The sequence below is a fragment of the Sceloporus undulatus genome, chromosome 2, assembly GCF_019175285.1.
Source record: "Sceloporus undulatus isolate JIND9_A2432 ecotype Alabama chromosome 2, SceUnd_v1.1, whole genome shotgun sequence".
Taxonomy (NCBI): Eukaryota; Metazoa; Chordata; class Lepidosauria; order Squamata; family Phrynosomatidae; genus Sceloporus; species Sceloporus undulatus.
In genome coordinates, this window is record NC_056523.1 from 138,764,112 (window position 1) to 138,779,304 (window position 15,193).

General features: G+C 39.7%; 1 protein-coding gene across 2 annotated transcripts in view; it reads right to left on the reverse strand.

The window, feature by feature from the left end:
* The window catches only part of LLGL2 (LLGL scribble cell polarity complex component 2), a 79,370-nt gene extending 64,177 nt beyond the window's left edge, over nucleotides 1-15,193 (reverse strand). The window contains exon 1 of one of the 2 annotated variants that reach the window (XM_042448213.1): nucleotides 15,083-15,193. The gene's annotated coding sequence lies outside the window, so the exon portion shown is untranslated. Of the gene's footprint in view, nucleotides 1-14,998 lie in introns of both variants that reach the window. The other variant, XM_042448214.1, reaches the window with a different exon arrangement.

Below are 15,193 nucleotides of genomic sequence, written 5' to 3' on the forward strand. Positions count from 1 at the left end.
AAGAATGCTCAGAGACCATGAATTGTGTGCACTGCAAACCCATCGGGTTTTTCCTGCTTCTTTCAATTCATCTGTTTGTTCTTTTGGTTGAACTGCACACTGCAGCCCTGTCTGAAAACAAGTTGGATTTCAAAAGCTGAGCATATGAAACTACCTTATCACTTCCTCTGGCCCTGTCTTTGTCAAGCCTGACTCATAAAGGTTCTCAGACTATGGAAAACCATTAACAAGATGCCAGGGATTGAACCTAGGACCCTCTGCCTACAAAGTATGTGCTCTAGTACTGTTATGGCCCTTCCATGCTGTAGCCTTTCAGACAAAGCTTCTGATGTCAGAGCAGAAACATATGAGAAACCATGGTAATCAGCCAAAGGAGGGGGGGAATGAGCAAGGTCAGCAGTTTGTGCTATCATTTTTTAAACAAAAGGAGTCTAAGAACTTTTGCCCTTCAAGTTCCTCCAACTGTTTTGCACTTTAAACACTTCCTTTTCAAGAAAAGAGGGTTACAATTGTTAAAAAGTATTTTTTTTAAGTTAAAATTTGAAAAGTAATGTCTCACACATTACTTTAAACATCAGTAATTTGTTACAAGAACATTGCTAGGTTCCTATTATTCGCAACGTGAACAGTTAAATTAATATCTATCCCACATTATGTAACAATGTGGCATTACTGATGCTTGCAGTAGTATTTAGAAGAAGGAAATAATTTACTGTTTTCTGATTTTGAAGCATCATAAAGATCATTACCTTGGGTAAGCTACATACTACCACAACATAACTCAGTGTAAAAACTTGGATTGCAACAAATCTCTTAGCCATCTGGGATATTTCTATTATTTTATGTTTGCATAAACAAGTGGGCACATTCTCTTTGCATTCCAGTCAGTAATGAGGTCACCAGTCACTTGTCATATCATAAATCAATCTATTCCTTCAGAAGTTTCATTAGATCTTCCAACAGAGTCTCTGCCACACAAGAATGTGGAGAGTCAAATTAAAGGCACACAACTGTTAAGGTCAGCACATTTTACCCTCCACTGGACTGAAAGCTGTACTGCTATTTTATGAAAGAGTAGCCATATTTAAAAAAATGCAAGACAGAATTGATTAATGATATTTAATTTCTTATAAAAGCAGAGAAAACCACACATAAGACAATATTAGAATAATTTAATTTTAAGAAAATTAGAATTAGTGCCTGCTTTTTGAAACACATTTTTAAAAATGTGCTTCTGAGAAGATGATATCAATTTAGTAATAAAAATTAGTATTTTTTTCAGTACTGTAGCTGTTTTTAATTTATTTTGGGATACTGAATTTGAAAAATGCATTAAAAACATCATGCCACACACAGTTCTTTCACGAATATATTTTTATCTATTCCGTTTGTTACTCAACTTTGATTAGGCAGAGTCATTGATGTTCCAGTGCAATTTCTTTTAGTGCTTTTGAATGGATTTTTGTTTCATATCAGTGAATTAAAAAAGACTTTAACCCCTTTCTTGCTCTTTGCAGAATCATCTCATTCAGTCACATATTACAACATAGAAATGTCAGTGCAAGTTCTGAAACAAAATATTCATGATGGAGCAAATCTGGGGTCATTTTTAGATTTAGAATGTCAAATTCCTCTAAAGCCAGCACACATTTTTAAAGGTTTTTATCACCCTCAATTTTGCAGGCCTGTATTATTTTTATGAAGGAGTTCCTTGAGACTTGAAAATTATTTCAAGGGTTTCTCTGCAACAAAAACGTTGAGAAAGCTGGTTTTGAGATTACACCATACAGGATGGTTCAGGATTCAAGCCATGTTGGGCTAGGAATTGAGTAATTTTCAAATCCTCAGTCAGCAATGAAATTCTCATCAGGTGATCTTCAGTTAGTGTCTCTTCTTCACTGCAGCCTACTTATAGGATTGTTGTGTGGATACAATGGGGAAAGAACCCCAAAGAATGCCAACATGGCGCTGAGCACCTTGGAAGAAATACAGTTGGCCCTTCCCTTATGCGGGGATCTGTTCTGGACCCCACCGTGTCAGGGAAAAACCGCGTAAACTCAAGCCCCATAGGAAACAATGGGGCTCATTCATGCGGCGCGCACCCAGTGCGCCCCATTGCTTCTTCCGGGGCACAAGAGAAGTCTTTCTGGCGTAGCTTCCAGTGTAGAAGATACATGCAATGAACAAAAACAGCATGTAAGAAATATACATGTAATGAGATCATTTATATATATCAAAAGCAATGTGCTGGAATTCCATTCAAATTCAAAATTCAGTAGCAATAATATGATGCTTTTCTGATACCTTTCTGGCACTTCCAGGTTTCAAGTTTTCCCAATAACAAATGAACCAATGGACAAAACATTAACAACATCTCTTTGGGCACTGCATTACCCACACATGCTGATCTTGTACCAGCCAACAGAACAAAAAAATGAGCCCAGGCATGAAGATTCAGTGTGTGCATCACCAGGGGGGGCTGCCAGTTGGAGGTAAGCCTCTACAACTGTCGTGGCAGGAAAGTATGAACTAATTTATCATGCTTGTGTACCTACTACTTCCTTTGAGCTCCCATATCAGCAAAATGGATTTGTATCCATGAGCCTTTGAACAAACCATTTCAGATCAACTTCACAGGCGTTTTGGGCCTTCCTTAGTAATTTAAGTAGAGTGACATCAATGAAAATCTATAAACAAAAAAACACCAAGAGCTAGTTGTTACATTGGCTTGATAGGGTGGCAGAGTCATTAGTAAACATAGTTATCAAGAATGGTTGCGGAAGCCCAGGACAAAAAGGGGTGGGGTAGGAATGAAGAATAAATAAATAAATGCAGTGAGAATCTCATAATTACATTTGACCAGATTACACTCTACTTTCACTGCTGCAAGCAGCCAAGGGAGGATGTAGCACTTTCCAGCAGCTACCAAGCAGCTACCAAAGCTGGCCCAATTCTGTGAAATATAGGACTGACTACACCTAGTTTTCTTTTTCTAGCTTATAAAGACACACCGTAAACATGATACATCTCTCTCTCGAAAACACAGTACCCAAAACATCAAAAAGCCTATTGCTAATAATCAATAGCCTTTAGATATTGCTAAGAAAGGAAAAACATATACAGTCGACCCTCTTTTCTCACAGACTTGAGGTCCGTGGTCTTGAATATTCATGGAGGGACAACCTCTGTTATTTTCAATGGGGCGCCCCTCCGCAACATGGGGCTTGAATATAGGCGAGTCTCCATTTTTGCGGGGTGTGTGTGTGTGTGTCCAGAATGGATCCCCCATGAAAACAGGGGACGGACTGTATTTGCTCTTCACTAACACTAAATTGTATTCCTGTGTGACTTCAGAATAAGTCCCTTTCAAATCAATGAAAATTATATTTGAGTAGACATATATAACCATTTTCAGCTATGTAGAGGGAAGGGAAAAGATTTGTGACACCTAATTGTGGCCTAATGCATTATTTCAACACAGCAAACTTCCTTAATGCAGTCTCACTAGGCAAGCATACATGAAGGAGTGCGGTGAAATGAAACTCAAATGCAAAATATGGCAGCATGTGATAGAGTAACAAGTGTAGATCTTAATGGTGGTCTTTAAAAGTTACTAAAAGGACTTGGGTGGGTGAAGAAATGTAGATAAGCAGGTAAACACATGTACGATAGAGAGGAGTCTCTGTCTAAGCCCAGTGAAAGGCAAGTGTTAAATGTTAGCCTATAAACTGGAAATGGATAGAAAAATTACATTTTTAAAAATCAGACAGTCATAAAACATGTAACAATGGTGGTAATGAGATATTTTTAAAAATATGTAACTGGCAGTAATGTGACATTTAAAGAGACATCTGTGAATTGAATTTGAAAGGGCTTATTTAGCCATAAAATTTCACTGAAGTAAATGTCAATGGGTTATATTTGGGTAGACACGTATTGCTGTTGTTGCATGCCTTCAAGTTCTTTCTGACTTGAGGCATCCCTAAGGCGACCCAAGCCTATCATGGGATATTCTTGATAAGATTTGTTCAGAGGAGGTTTGCCACTGCCTTCCTCCAAGGATGAGAGTATGACTTGCCCAAGATCACCCAGTGGATTTTCATGGCTGAGTGAGGATTCAAACCCTGTTCTCCAGAATCTTAGTTCAACACCCAAACCACTACACCATAGTGCTGCTGTTGCTGGGTGACTTTCCAGTTGTTTCCAACTTATGGCAACCCTAAGGGGAACCTATCATGGGGTTTCTTGGCAAGATTTGTTCTGAGTGGCTTTGCCTTTCTCAAAGGCAGAAATAGTGTGACTTGCCCAAGGTCACCCAGTAGGTTTCCATGGCCAGGCGATTTGAACCTTGGTTTCCAGAGATGCAGTCCAATGCTCAAACCACTACATCATGCTGGCTTTCACACCAAAGGCTCCACCAATAATATCTTATCACATAATATTTCTTTACACAAAACCTAGTGTGTATCAGAGCTGCTTCAATGTGCATTTTTACTGCTGCAATGATATGGATATAGTTTTGAGTATAGACAAAAAGACAGGAGGGCTCTGCATACCTCCCAGACCCACAGAGAGACTCACTGGGAGGGTAAGCATTACCACTCTTGAATAAGCTGTACACATCCCCAAGCTGTTGTCAAGCAAAGAGTTTTCTTTTAACTGAGCTGCAAGCCTGGTGGGAGTTCCAAAAAGCAAGAATTCCCTAAATTATGTCACCACGTCCTGCCAGACCACTGCTCTTGCTCTAACATTTTATTATGTGGAGAACTTGCTTTTATTCCTAAACTGTGCTGCTTAGTTAAGCAAAATATTCTATTTATTCGGATATTTATTATCCTACTCATCAGTCAGAAGTTTCAGAGTATCTTACAAGTTTTAAAGCTACCTCAATAAAACAATCAAATCAAAGCTAACAGAACAATAAAATGATATCAGTAAGATCAAAGTTAAAAACAAGATCTAAACAGTTTTATAAGCCTTGAGCAAATAAAGACCTTAACCCACTGCTGGGAAGACATCAACCAGGGATCAAATAAGTGTTGCTACAGGGGACATATTAGATCCAAGGTAGCAAACCTTTGGTACCCCAGATGTTTACCCTACAGTTGCCTGCCATCAGTTCCACTCAAAATGGACAATGATATGTGGTTGTGGGACTTGAAATTTAAACTATCCAGAGAGGCAAAGATTCCACACCTCTGTTCTAGACCCAGGATGCTATTATTGAGAAGACCTCCTACCACTCAGATTCACCTCCACAAATGTGGTTGGAGTGACAGGAAGGAGGATCTATATAGGAAAGAAATTAATGCCTGGGCAGGTATAGCAAAGAAAAGGTACTAGGTTGAAACAACAAAGGAGTATTTGGGCACACTGAAGATTCCACAAGTATTGTGGAATAGCTTTCAGTGGGTCCACAACTAGACAACAGTTTTTTCATAGTGCAACATATTAACACAACCAGGCCTTTGGGATTAACTGCAGATTGACACTTTAATTAGTTATGCCAATTAGTGGTTCGTATATTGCCCTTTTCTTATTATTTTTGTACTAACATTTATTACATAATATCATATATTGGACTTTAGTTATTTGCACAGGTTTTCCTTTACAAAGCAAGTTATCCTTAGAAAAACCTTAGGTGAAAAATTGTATCCTGTGTTTTAAGCATCCGAAGCACTACATACAAATCAAACACTTAACACAGAAGAAAAACTCAAGTGGCTATTAATTTAAAAGAAACTTATAGTTTCACCCCAATGACAACGATGGGCAAGTAAGTGCTGTATCATCACAGAATGTATGATTAAGTGTTTTCTTTTTGAGACCTCTTAGGATGATATGTAAGTGCATTTCAATATTATTTTGATTAAAGGGATCTAGAACATCAGGGGTGGTGATTAAGCCTAGTCAAGTTCAACAGTTTAAATATAGTACTTCTACAAGATTGGTTTGGAAATATAATACTGTGATGGACCAAGCCTTGTTTCTCTCCCTTACAAGCAATTGCAAGCCATGCAACAAATAGTGAAAAGGAAGTCTACAGGAATATTTTAGGGCATATGCCAGAAGGTGACATGGCAGCACACTTTTTAAGAGAAGATGTTCAAGCAATGTTTTTCATACAAATAGGTAACCCAGAGCAGGGATGCAAAGTAGCATCTGAAGTGAAACCAATTTGATTGCAAAGATGTCTTTTGTTTTGATTCAGAATCTTACTTATATGATTCACATTTAAATTGAAGGACATCTTCCACATACTGAGAGCCAGTGTGGTGGTTTAAGTCTTGGGCAAATCACACTCTCTCAACCTCAAAGCAAACCTCCTCAGAATAAATCTTTCCAAAGAAGTCCAAACCTTAAAGACACTAAAAGTCTGAAATGATTTGAAGGCACAAAACAACCAATGTCTCCTCCCATCATTGGGAGTTACTAGTTCTTTTGGAGTTCAATCACAAATACGCTGAGATGTATGCTGTCTTTTAAACTAAAAAGCAACTTCTGAGGTTGACATTAGAGACAGAAAAGAAGTTTAGAAAGGGGATTCTTGCCCTCACACCACCTACTCCTAGAAGATTATGGAGTAAGGGAAAGAGTTCAGCACATGTCCCCAAGTTGCCTAGAACTTTCCTCCTAATCCTACCAGTGCCTACATACCATGCTTACAATCTGGAACATGCTTCTAGCCATGCAGCTGAACACACTGCCACTCAACATTAGGATAGAGTTCCTGGGCAAGTAGAATCAGGTGGTTATGTTGCAAAAGCAGCAGATCATACAGCAACTGACCTTCAATGATATTTCACTTAAGGATAGGGAAATCCTTAGTTTGATGTTTTCCAAATATGCATGTCATTAGAGGGGAACAACATTTTATAATATCTAATTTATATCCCACTGCGCAAGTTAGAAGCCAATTACAACAAAACAATGTACAGCTGGCCCTTCTTATACACTGATTTTTTATACATGGATTCAAGCATCTATGGTTTGAAAATGTTCAAAAAAAGTATAAATTTCAAATATGAAACCTTGATTTTCCCATTTTTATAAGGGACACCATTTTGCTATGTCATTATATTTCATGGGGGATCTTGGAACCAAACCCCAGCATATAACAAGGGTCCACTGTAGAATACAAACATTTAAGAATAGATAACACTATTACAGTATATTTTTAAAGTTTAATTCACAAGCATTTAAAATTTGAAGATCAGAGTCCAGTACTGTATAGTCTGTTTAAAACCTGCTGTACAAGCAAATAGCATACATAGTAAAGTGGCATATGAACATAACTTGTCAAAGAGAAGTTAAACAATGGCCCTGTCACCACATCTGTTGTATAATTACCAGGGGATAACTCCTTGTGGGTCTGGTGAGGAAGTCTGTGGATAGAAAGAGGCCGTGCAGAACCTTACGATGGGCTAATACTAACAGAGAAATAGGCGACAGAAATGCAAAAAAAAAAAAAAAAAATCACTAGCAATGTCTCTTTTGCAGCAATATTATTCCATATTTAGACACATTCAACAAGACGCCTGCAATCTGTGTTCGGTTTTCATCAGATAAGCCAAGACATGCCTTCTATAGCTGTAATAAAGAATAGCACTTTCCCTTAAACTGTTACACAGAGCTATACAGAGACAATATGTTGTGACTGTCCAATTTGCAAGTGGTTTCTCCTGCCTACAACATCAGCATGTTTAAGAGTACTTACATAGTCCTCATTCATAACCCAACTGCCTGTTCTAGGTCACCTTTCCAGAAACCTAAACCAAAAACAGGCAAGACAGTTAAAGGGGATTTGTCAATACTATTCTATAAAGGAAGTTCTTCACAATTATGGGACTGAAGGGCAACATTCCTCCATATTTAGTACAGGTCTTTGTGTCCTCCCCTCCAGTACGCCTGGTTACCAATGCATTTTCTACCTGTTATCTAAAAAGGCCAAAGCTACATTTGACAAGATCATCAACATACTGGATGAAACTAGCGAAGCACAAAATAAGTCAGCACACACTGGCAAGATGACACCATTAAGCTAATTATTGTAGCTAAGAATACAAACAAAATTGCTGCACACATTTTAGAGTACAGTACATTTTCAGTCATTCAGAGTGTAGCTTTGTGAAATAAACTAACCCAAGGGAAATCAAATACTCTCCCCTAAATTGTTTTAATTCAGCTTAATTTTGTGATAAGCAAAATGACAGTAAGAATCATCTGCATATCTATTTCTTATCAGGAGTGGAGACTCTGAACACTATTCTTTACTATATTGGGCAGGTTACTGAGGCAAGCATTCCCTAAACTGGCAATACCAGTGTTTTGGATTACAACCCCTATCACCCACCCCTATCATTCACATCTGGCATGGTGAATAATCATGCTGGTTGTGGTGATGAGGTTTGTAGTCCGGCACACTCAGGAGGTGGCAAATTGAAGAAGCAGGCTCTTAAAGAGTTCATATGCTTTTGTTCATAGCCAAGGCTGGAAAAACAAGGCTGCAGTTTTAAGCACAGAGATACTGGCTAGCAAATCTCATCAAACTCATTAGGAGTTACTCCAGAGTAAATTATTTTGGATTAAACTAGAAGGTGCATGATTACACAGGGCTGTTTTCCTCGTCCTTGCAGAAGACAAGAAACATCTCTACTATGTGAAAACCAGTTTTATTATGTCACTTTTATCAGAGGCAGTGCTAATACAAACTTTGAGGGAAACAAATACGTAGTTCCCCAACAGTAATAAATCAAATGAGGTGCTTTTGGAAATTGCCTCCTAGCCTATCAAAGTAGTAGTTACACCTCAAAAACCCTCTAATTAACCTGCACTGAAGGGAAATTACACAGGATAAAGCTAGCAAGCTAGGAGTTCAAAGGAGACATGGAGGTGAAATAAAGTGATCAGCAGTTATAAATGAAGATTACCATGGCAATGAATGAAAATACCCTAAGTCCCAGACCAAAATATGTCATCAAAAGCAAATTAGATGCGGAATCCCTTCATCCCAATCCCAGTGGTTGGGTGGCATATAAATAAATCCTATTATTATTATTATACACAGGCCATTTTAAAATGCAGACCTGCTATGTGTGGCCACACAAACAGAATATTAGAAAATGCACACACACAAAAAATGGGACATGATAAGTTACATTTGCAATATAATTCTTGTTGCTAGACAGATATTAAAAGATTGTTCCTAAACTTCAGAAGGAGGACAGTTTCTGTAGCTCTACAAATTACAATGAGATTATTTTCCCTCATATCATTTATAGCCCCAATTTGTAACTGCCTAATAAAAAGGCAACGATTCTTTTTTTATCCATCACAGGCTGCATCTGCACTGCAGAATTTATGGAGTTTGACACTGCTTTAATTGACATGGCTCAGTGCTATGGAATTCTGGGGATTGTAGTTTTCGGATATTTAGTCTTCTCTGTCAGAGAATTCTGGCGCCACAACAAACTACAAATCACAGGATTCCATAGCACTGAGCCATGGCAGTTAAGGTGATGTCAACTAACTTGCATTATTTCTGCAGTGCAGATGCAGCCATGGATGCAGAAAATGCAAGGTGTGATGTGAACTGATTTTTATAACTGTAGGCAATCAGTTTTTTCAAGCCTCAATAAGATGTTACCAATTATATTGACACTTCCATTACATGCAGTTAATATATTCAAAACAACAAAATTAATTCAATCTTAGATTAATTATAAGTACCAATACTTCAATACGTACTTAGTCAAGCAGACCAAATGGCCAGACCATTCCCTCTACGAGAAACAAATTCAGGAATAAACATGACAAAATTGCTAAGGCACTCAGGTTATCAGTCAGGATGCAATAGTTTTTTTTCATCTGATCTCCCTGCAGTGCTTCCTCCAAAATAGGTAACCCCTTCTTCCACCTGTACTCTCCTCCCCACATCCTAAAAACATACTTTAGAAGGCTGTGGGAAACGTTCTTCATGTATTGCTTTCAAGTTGCCTGTTGACGTGATAGCCTCATGAATTTCGCAGGGTTTTCTTTGGCAAGAAATACTCCAAGGTAGTTTTGTTACTTCCTTCCAAGTGAAATATAGCCTACAGTACCTGGTATTCGTTAGTGGTTTCTCATCCAAATACTAACCAGAGCTGACCCTACTTTGTTCCCAAGAACAGAAGGAATCTGGTGCCTTTGGGTATTTCAGCCCTTACTGGGAAACCCTGTAAAATAGACTTTTTGACCCAGAGAAAACCATACCTTGCCAATGATTTCATTAAAAAGCTGCACTATTTATGGCGACTCTTGAATAATCACTAATTAACACCTTTTAGTTAGGTTGACAAAGGAAAAAATAGTTATGTATCAACTTTGTGAAGTATTTTGCAACACTTTAGTCCTTACAATCACACAGAACACTGACAATCAACTCCATTTTAAATTTAGAGAGTAAGAGAGTGTAACCTGCATAAAGCTAACTAGCAAACTCATGAGCAAGGAGCTGGAAAGATATTTAGGCTCAAATAAAACATACCACCAGGCAGACGAGACATTTGCCATCCACTGAAAGTGAAATTAGCCTGAAAACCAAAACTCTGCTCCTTTTATCAGTGACATTTTGAGATGTCCATAAACTGGAGAAAAACTTCACAATCATTACTAAATTTACAATTATACATGCTTTGGAAAACAGTAACACCTATTGTACTCTTCTTCCTTACAAAATATTACTAGGCCATTTCACTGCCAGAGGCCAACGTCAACATTAATAGCTGGAATACAGAAGACAACAGTAAAAATCATAGTGCAGATAATTCTGCAGCAACACATTTTAAACTAGGGAAGTTATATCACACATTAACCACCACAAAGTGAATACATGGGAATTTAAAAAGGCAAGAAACAATGCAAAGGAGCATTATATTTATTGTTAAACAATCAAATGAAATATAGGGATATTTTCCATTTCCTACTGTAGACTGGAATATTCAATCCAATTAGTATGGAGCCATCTTAGTGTACACTGTATATATTGTGAGAACACCACATTAGTTAATCCAGATTAGAATGGCAGATTAGCATATGTCACATGCTTGTGGGAACATTCCAACAATCATACAATTTTAACCATCAAGCCTTCAAAAACAGCAATTTACTACTGATTAATTCCTCAAAAGCAACTGTCAGAGTGCTTTTCAGCATGGGAGAGAGTTTTATTATCAAATGCTACTCAGAGGATACTGAGAAAGAAAGAGTGGATATTTTCCAATAATTTTACACCACTTCTCTCAATAATTCCTCTGGGGAATCAAGACTATAGGAAATACTTCCATTTATATTTGGTGGTGTACCAACAGTAGCCATCATGCTATGGGTGTAAACTACATGGAATTATAAATGCTGATCATCCCTTCTGGAAGTACAGCTTCACACTCTAATTCTAAACCTGTTTATTCAAAAGTTAGCCTTATTATTTTAACTGTGTGCCCTCTAGGGAATCGTCTGTGAACACCTGTGAACATTGCTAAAGTTAAACAGCAGTACACCTCAACAATAAACTGTATGAAACATCAGCAGGAGCAACATACAAAAAAGAGGAAAACAGTGCTTAAAAATAGTGTGCACTCTGGACTCCATCCTAAGGAACAAACCAAACTTTAGTATTTTCAACACAGAGTCCAACTCCTGTATAAGAAAGGGATTTACTATCATTTGAGGTTAAACACCGAGAAGAAATTTGCTCCTTGGTCTGCTACACTAGTAATATACCTGCACTGTCAGCAATACAAGGCAAACTTTTTACAACATAGAATTTCCTACATGACCAAACTTTAATACATAAGACATGCTCCATGGCCTCTTAATAATACTGTAATTCCACCATGAACAGCAGACAAGCAACATCAAGGAACTTCCCATGGATACCAGTTTCAACAAGGGAACAAACACAGCTCATAAACCAACTTTCCCCAACCTAATGTCCTCTGCATGATTTGGACTGCAACCCCCATCCTACCCCAAAATGGGATTTGTAGTTCAAAACTTCTGCAGGGTACCCGCTTGGATGAGGATGGGAATATTGTAGCTCTCCATGTGTTGCTGACCTGCAACTCCCAGTATTTGTCACTACTGGATGAATTGATTAGGGATGCTGGGAGTTGCAATCCAAGTTCATCAAGGGGGCTGCACAATCTCTAACCCTGTGATTGGGGAAGACTGGGTTGTATGGCCTTCTGTTCTCACTCAAAGGCAAATATAGCAATTGTCACTGCAGCACAGGCAGAGGTGAAGGGCAAAGGAAGCAAACCATTTATCTACAATAATACACCATTGTTTGAGCTTGGAAATGAAAACCTGGTGAAGGATTATTAATAAGACAACCTCAAAGAGATGTATTCAACAATAAGTATTTCAAAGGGTTCTAGTTTCCACCAGAATAGGCCAGAGTTAATGAGACTGGCTAATTTGTTTCCCTTCTTCCAACAAAGTCCCTATTTCAAATGCAACAACCAACAATCCTTTATTGTGTGAAGAGAATCCAGCATGCATTCAATGCTATAGATCAGGTGCTCAGACACCAAATAGGACAAACAGCAGGAAGGGCTTTAGAAGCCTTTAGCTGTGAAATGTTGTTAGCTTGTTATCTTCCCACTTTGCTTTGCCTCAGGGGGTGCAGCAAGGCCACTTTCAGTAGTCGAAACTCAACAAGACAAGCCCCTATATTATCCAGGGAGTCCTGTCAATTCATATTGCTAAAGATTGCATGGAGGTTTCAGTTTGCCTCAGGCTTATCAGCAGGGCCACTCATTACATCAAACCAACTTAAGCAAGGCTTCCCAGGAAAAGTTACTTTTTGTCCTACAACTCTCAGAACTCCACATCCAGCAATGGCTACTGAAAATGCTACCTGGGGGATTCAAGGTATTGTAGTCCAAATATGACTTTTCTCAAGCTTTTATTTAGGCCAAACCTTGGTGAGGAATGAGTATATAGAGAGGTCTTGTAGCAACTTTGAGATTAACTGAAAGAAAGAAGTTGGCAGCATGAGTTTTCCTAGACTTACTGGCAAATCTACTTCCTCAAAAGCATTTGGTTGAGTGGAAAGCCAGGGACAGAGATATATATGCCATTAGTGTGTGAGAAGGAAAATAATCTCACACCAATATAGTACCTGGCCTTTAAAGAAAAGGAAATGAAAAGTAAGAACAGTTTTGTCAAATCACAACCTGACATCAAATAAGAAAAAAGCCTGAAACAAATAAGAGTAATGGGGTAAGAGGTGGGGTTTACAGCCTAGCTTTTAAAGGTTGCCCTAGCACCTGTACAAACAACATAGCCTGCCAAAAAGTATCACTGTGGCGAAAGGAGCGGAGCAGTGCTTGAGTTTAGACTATGACAATGGAGACTAGGGCTCGGTTTTACCTGCTTTTTACTGTTTTAAAATCTGTTTTAAATTAATATTGTTAGTAGTTTAATTATGGCAGCCAGCACGGTGTAGTGGTTTGAGCATTGGACTATGGCTCTGGAGACCAGGGTTCAAATCCTGGCTTGGCCATGTAAACCCACTGGGTGAACTTAGGCAAGTGACACATTCTCAGCCTCAGAGGATAGCAATGGCAAACCTCCTCTGAACAAATCTTGCCAAGAAAGCTCCATGATAAGTTCACCTCAGGGTTGCCACAAGCTGGAAACAACTTGAAGGTAAATGACACACACAAAAGGGAAAGAGAAGCAACCCTTTTTTGAAGCACCTTCAGATAAAAGCATCAAAACAACCACCCTACACCTGGAAGATTTGCTCCTTGAACACATTTGGGCAGACCCCCAAACCCTTCTAAGCAACCCCCAGCTTTAGCAAAAAAAGCTCCCTCAAACCTGCTCCACCCAAAGAAGCACCCCATATTTCTGGCAGACCAAAACAACAACAACAACAACAACCCCAACTCTCCCCTTCCCAATGCCTCAGGCAACAAAAGAGGGCCCTGGCTCAGGGTGAGCAGATGTCCTCCTTTTCCAAGACCTGTCCTACATCCCCACCTTTCGTCCAGGTGGAATTCCAAAATGCCTTCCCTTTTTGAGCCTGACTCAGAAGCAGGCATTTACCTTTCTGGGAGTGCTCTTAGCTTTTTATTTGGTCATGCCCTCCATTTTTCATGGCTGTCTCCCCTTCCCCCTTTCCATCCAGGAGAAGCTTCGAAACCCCCTCCCTCCCTCCCTCCCTCCCTCTGGAGCCTGACTGAGAAGCAGGCAGCTTTAATTCTAGTATTTTTAATGTTGTGAAGCTGCTCTGAGTCCCAGTTCTGGAGAAAGAGCAGGACACAAATTATTATTATTATTATTATTATTATTATTTACACTTCTGTGAGTGCTTTTTAGCTTTGTATTCGGCCATGTCCTCCTTTTCCAGGACAGGCCCTCCCTTCCACCCCTTCTGCTCCAGGAGGAGATTCAAAATGCCTTCCTTTGGCAACCTGACTCTGAAGCATGCCTTTTACCTTTCTAGGAGTGGTTGTTCCTTTATTAGTTTATTTATTTATTCATTCATTCTTTATTGTACCTTTTTATTTTATTTTTAATTTGGTCCTCTCCTCCTTTGCTCTTGAAGTGTCCCACCTTTCCCTCTTCTGTCCAGAAGGAAGTCCCCTCCCCCCCAAAAAAGGGTCCTCCATTTGGAGCCTGACTCAAGAAGCAGGAATGCCCCATGCCTCCCAGTGGCCTTAGCCTTTGGCCTGGCCCTTCTCCCTTTTCCTTGAAGGCCCCCCATTTCCCCCTCTTTTGAGAGGACCTCTGCCCCCCCCCCCGCCTTTGCTTAGCACCTCTGGGAAGCCCCCAGGGCTTGGCCTAGCCTATGCCCAGCAACCACCCCTTCCCTTATGGCACCCCCTCAGGGAGAGCCCCCTTGCTTCCTTCTCCCCTTCCCCAACATTATCCAGAAGGGAAGCCCCCCATCCTTGAGCCCCAGAAGCCCTGCTCCCCCCCCTTTAGCAGAGCCCTGCTGCAAACTTACCTTTCCAACATGGAACCCAGCCCTTCACTCCACCTTATTCCCCAGCCAGGCAGGGCAGGCATTCCTCCCTTGCCCCTGACTCACCTCTGCCTCTCCTTCCTCCTGCTCCAGCAGCGCTGCTCCTCCTTCTTCTTCCTGGGCACCTCCAGGAGGGGCGTTCCCGCCGGATATGCAAATAGACCGAACGCAGGGGCG